The 5,539-nt window shown below is 31.1% G+C and overlaps 1 pseudogene; it reads right to left on the bottom strand.

Annotated features, from left to right (window-relative positions):
• Window positions 1-354: 354 nt before the first annotated feature.
• LOC112478756 lies at window positions 355-473 on the bottom strand (annotated as a pseudogene).
• Window positions 474-5,539: the final 5,066 nt, after the last annotated feature.

The raw sequence follows: 5,539 nt of genomic DNA, 5'->3' as shown, positions 1-5,539 counted from the left end.
TTCCCTCATGAGGGCTCAACTCTGCTGTTCCACAATTCTGTCTTGATAGATGTTTATTGCACTTTCTAGCCCCTGGTCTCAGGTACCTTGCACAATTTTGTCAGACTCACACAAAATGCAGGGTACCTCTCTGCATAGAGGCCACTGCCTTTCCAGTCCTGTCCTGAAAAAAGACAGTTTTTCTAGCTCCTGGAAAACTTGGGGCCTAGAAGAAGCCGAAGGCCTTGGGAAGAAAGAAGGAAAGGCCACCACAACCTTAACCAATGATCTAAAGATCTCTACCTCCTAGAGATTGCTGTGCTTTTAAGGTGACATTTATTTTATTAAATATAAGATTTAAAAAAATTTTTAAAACACCTACAGCACCTGGTATTCCTAGGTAGTCTCCCATCCAAGTACTAACCAGGCCCAACCCTGCTTAGCTTCCTAGATTAGACAAGATCAGGTATGTTCAGGGTGGCATGGCTATAGACTAAGATTTAAAATTTTAAGGTAGACAATTTGCTTTGAATTATTTCGCCACTGTTTGAATTTCTCCAGTCAACAAAAGACTGTTGTTTTAAATTTGTGTGACAGAAAGAATTTGCTGATGTCCTCCTCTCTCCCACAAAAAAAAAAAAAAAAAAAAAAAAAAAAAATTAAAGGAGGGAAGGTGTCAAGGAGTCTTGATATTGATGTAACTATGACTACCTAGTAATTTTTAAATGAAATTTTCTCAGTAGAAGTAATTTTCATGTTACTTTACCAGGAATTCAGTCTTTGGAGAAGTATTTCATAATTCCTGGTCATTATTTTCCACTATCTTTTTTTCAGCAAACATGTATGTATTAGGTACAATGAATAATAGAGAAATGTATAAAGGTTAATTTTGTCATGTTTTTTCAAGCTGGTTGGTTTGTGATGACATATGCACAAAACAAATTAAAACTTATCAGTCATTTGTTCCAGATGCTTTTTTGTTTACATTATTTCATTTTAAATTTCTCAAAAAAATTTCAAAATAAGTACTTTTATCCACAATTTGCATATGAGAATACTAAGACTTAGAGACATTACATAATTTGTCCACAGTAAGTGGAGAAGGCCAGGCTTAGTCTGTAGGCTTTTCTGTCTGCAGAGCCTATGCACTTTTTCTGTATGTTGATGATTTTATTATTAGTTAAAAATAAATACCATAAGAATTTCAGAGAATAACTCTATACAAAATCTAACTTTAAAAAACTTACATTACTTTATCCCTGCTATATATAGACACGCACAACATTAAAGCACATGTGATTTCATTAAATCTTAACAATAACCCTATTGGATATATTACTTTTCGCAAATTTACAGATAAGAAATCTGAAACAAAGAGAGGTTAAGTAAATTGTCAAAAATCTACAAATTTTAATTGGTGGAGCCTGTCTTTGAAAACATATCTTCCTAAGGCTAGAGTACACATTCTATAAAATGTGGTTATTTTGTGTTTTACAAACCTAGTATTCACATTTGTCAGTGTCAGATGGTTAGATGTAGTTTGTGTTGTGTTATGTTTGATGTACTGATTTGATTATGTGTTCACATGAAATTATTTTGTTGTATAAAATGTGTTTGTGGATAATTTAGATAATGTATGGCTGCTCCTCCAATCTGATTTTCTGTTTAAGCAAAATTATTATTATTTTTTGTCATAGATATATAGTGATCTTGTATGTGTCGAAGGCATGTGTTCTTTGGCCGATTTATATCTAACTCAATATCTTTAGTTTGTCACATTTTTTTTACCATAAAGAATGGCAATTTCGAGAGGGGGTACCAATTACCTGGTGCAAATGAAAGTTTGTCACATATTTTATGTTCACATAGAATATTTTTTTCTATACATCAAGGCATGTCTACGTATGTGATTTTTGGTGCATTTTCACCATCTTCGAGTGTATTCCCTAGTGAGTATAAACACAGCAGAGCTTCTCTTCATGCAGTTACACTCCATTATCTGTTTTAATTTTACAACAAATATTTTTAAAATGAAATGGTTCTTATTACTGGGGGTTAAACTATAATTTGAGTTTAACTGCTTCAGACTAAAATCAGCACAGCAGTACATTGCCTTTGTGAGACTGTTAAACATTGTGAAATCTTCTTTTCCATTAGTATTTTCACACAGAGAAATATATTCATTTTATAAGTACAAAAAAATGAATTTCATATCTATTATTTAAGTATAAAAGGGAGAGGGAGGATGCATAATAGATTCATACATGACACATATGTATCCAGTGAAAGAATAGGTTGCCAAAAGGTCTTCTCCTAACTAGGAAAAGGTAATCATTCTAAAGAAGAGTTAAAATGATTTGTGCCTCATCAAAGAAGTGACATTGAAAAAGGTAACACCTTCCAATTTTCCAATTTATTCAGTTACTCAGTTTTTGGAAGAAATAATTATTTTTCTGTGAATTGGCCATTCAAAAAGAATTGGATTTCCTTATTCCTGTCATTTTTTTTAAACCATATGAAATATCATCAAAAAACTTAAAATTTTCCTCCAAGGAACAAGTGCAATATAAAAGCTCTGATACTGTTGTTATTTTTAGAATTTATCTTTATTTAGCATTTTAGTCAAGTGACAGCTTTTACAACTAGGGGATGGTCCAAGAAATTCTATCACGTTTCTAGATTCAAACTAGAAATTTTATATTAGAGCTAGAGATATTCTTCAAGGTGCATAACTGTATACTTTTTTATTTTGAAAATCCTGTCAATCCTCATGCCTATCAATATTTTGAAACTAATGATTTTGTTTGTTTGTTTTGTTTTTCTGCATCATCATATGTTTGATTTTCAAAGCAAGGGATTGTGATTTTGGCCTCATTACAATCTTTACACATAGAATTCTAATTCTCCCACTACAACTCTTTGCTTTTACTTTTTCTGAATATTCCTTTGAAAGGTATTTCAACTTCTTTGACCGTATCTCAGTCTTTATATTCAGATGCCATGCTTAGTTCTCTTTGAACTAGCCAATGCTCATTATTTATTTACATTTGCTCTCTGAACATTTTAGTCTTTCTTACTATTAATTTTTCAGGGAAATTTGTATTTCCATTTAATCAGTCTTCCCTCTTTCATACTTTTTACTAGATTATTGCTTGCTGATATCGATGAGTCTTTTTCTCTTTATCCTCCAATGTAGTTTTCCATTACTTCCTTTGTTTCTAGTTACATGTTAGATCTGCTCACTTTAAAGACATTACCTAGTCCCAATAATTGAAAGACAGAAAATAATTTTTCTTTGCCACCATTGTCTACAAATGAGATTTAGTAACTAAACCTCATTACAGAAATTATATTATATACTCATCATTTTACTTTTATATCAATATATTTGTTTAGGAGAATCTAATATTTCGTTTTTTTTTAAATATCTGTTTTTTGCTGTTTATCTGGATATGTAATCATTCTGTCATAGATTATAAAATTCATGGAAACAGAGGGTTTATGCTTTTACATTAAACCTCCAAGTATTCAATATGATGTACAGATAAATTTAAGTAATACTTTAAAGAATTTTAATATTGATGCTTATAGCAAACAGTCTATAAAATTTCTCAGTAGAAAGTTGTTCCTCATATTTAAGGAGCATTAGAACACTGGACAACAAAGAAGTTATGTATCTCTGAATGGTCCTGCTTCTGGTACCATTTACCTAAACTCTCCAGAATGTAAGTTTATAAGATGATTAGTATATAGAAGTCCAAAGAGATTCCCATTTTTAACTCATTGTAGTCTCTAGAATCTTTTCTTTCAAATTAATTTAAAGGTTTTGCTCTCAAGAAAGTACAAAATCTATGTAAAATGACATTTTTGTCCTGGGTCGCACAGCCAGTTTCAAAGTATAGGAGGAGATTTGGAATTAAAATACCAATAATCAAGGCAGGTAATAAAAAATACTTGAATTTTTTTAAAGTAGTTTTCTCAAAAAAAAAATTATAAACATATTTTTCTTAAAGAGTTAAGTTGAACTTAATATTAAACTCAAAGAGTTATAGGCCGTGTGTATTCCATTATTTCAGAAAGATTTTCATCAATTTAAAAAGATGATAATAAACAATAGATGTAATCAAGTTAGGGAAAATATATGGAAGAAAACAGTAAAACTGTAGTAGGGTTAGCTCACAGAAATATTTTCTGTATAGGCCTATTTAGTTGCTGGGTCTAGGCACAAATCTATCTTTGATGTATTTAGCAGCTAAATTAAAGGAGGCAGCATACTTATACTATAAGTGCTGTTTATAAAAAAATGAAACAATATATAATATAATTTCTAGAAGGAATCATAGTTTTTCTGATACTTAGACCTGCAGGATTTTTTCCTGGTCTTCATGAAGGCACACTGTGTAATATAGTGGATGAGCACTATAACCCCATAATAAACACAGTAAAGCCATTTCTTATGATATCTGTCAGTGTATGCCAAATAGATAATTCTAATGTGAAGTTCAATAAGGACAATTTTAAGAGGTGCTAAAGTATTATTTTTGTAGTTAGAATTGGTACATTCACAATCTGGTCAAATTGAGATGTAAAATTTAGACTTTCTGTCCTGAGTAATGGATATGCTGTATCTCATTTAGACAATCCTTCATAAATATTATTTCTTTCATCTAGAATTTTGATAAGGATTAGATAGCAAAGAGTACAAACCTTGTTATTCTTTGGCAAGAACATGAGGTTCAGAAATCATATATAGCTTAGACAGATTATCCACAGAGAATATAAATCTGAGGTTTCTGTAAATCAAGGTGCCTAAATCAGACCACTGCCTGAAAGGATGAACCCTGACTTCACCTAGTCATGGCAATTCAGAAAGGATGAGGTTCAGTGAATGGGCATTTGAAAATAGCTATTGTTTTAATTTAGTTGACTATCTGTATATCTGTATATTGCTTTTCTGTTTTGTATATTTAAAAAACCTCACAGTAAAAATATAAAATAAAACTTTAAATGTTAAAACTCAAAAAATAAAAAAAGAATGAATGAGAAGAGTGAAAATCTTTTGCAAAATTATTTCAGAATTCACTCCATGGAAAAGATTAGGAATTTAAGGGTTTGGAATTTATCTCTATGAAATGATCTGTGGCTCCTAATGTGAGGACTGGTACTTGTTTGGGAATGCAGGAAATACGCTCTCATTGCAGGGTGTTTGTGAATCCATACATTTGTTATCCAATGTTTTTAGGTAAATAATAGAGCCAAAGTAAAGACTGACCCATGGTGGTATCTTCAATGCAGTGTTCTACAAGAAAAAGATAGTTACACATTTTTCTCTGAGGTTGGCCATGATAATCATTTTATTCACAAAAATATTCAAAACAATTGTTTCTTATCTATCCATAGCCATAGATAAAACTTGAGGAAAGATTCCAATAATGTTTACTTTTAAGCAGTTTAGCTTCCAACTGAACAGGTTAGGACACACATGTTTTTAATGGATCGAAAAACATTAGGGATAATATGGTTAACAGTTTTTACTAATCTGCATAGAGAATCATTCAGG

This window comes from Pteropus alecto, unplaced genomic scaffold (assembly GCF_000325575.1).
Source record: "Pteropus alecto unplaced genomic scaffold, ASM32557v1 scaffold22, whole genome shotgun sequence".
In the NCBI taxonomy this organism is placed as follows: domain Eukaryota; kingdom Metazoa; phylum Chordata; class Mammalia; order Chiroptera; family Pteropodidae; genus Pteropus; species Pteropus alecto.
This window is presented reverse-complemented; position numbering and strand designations above follow the sequence as displayed.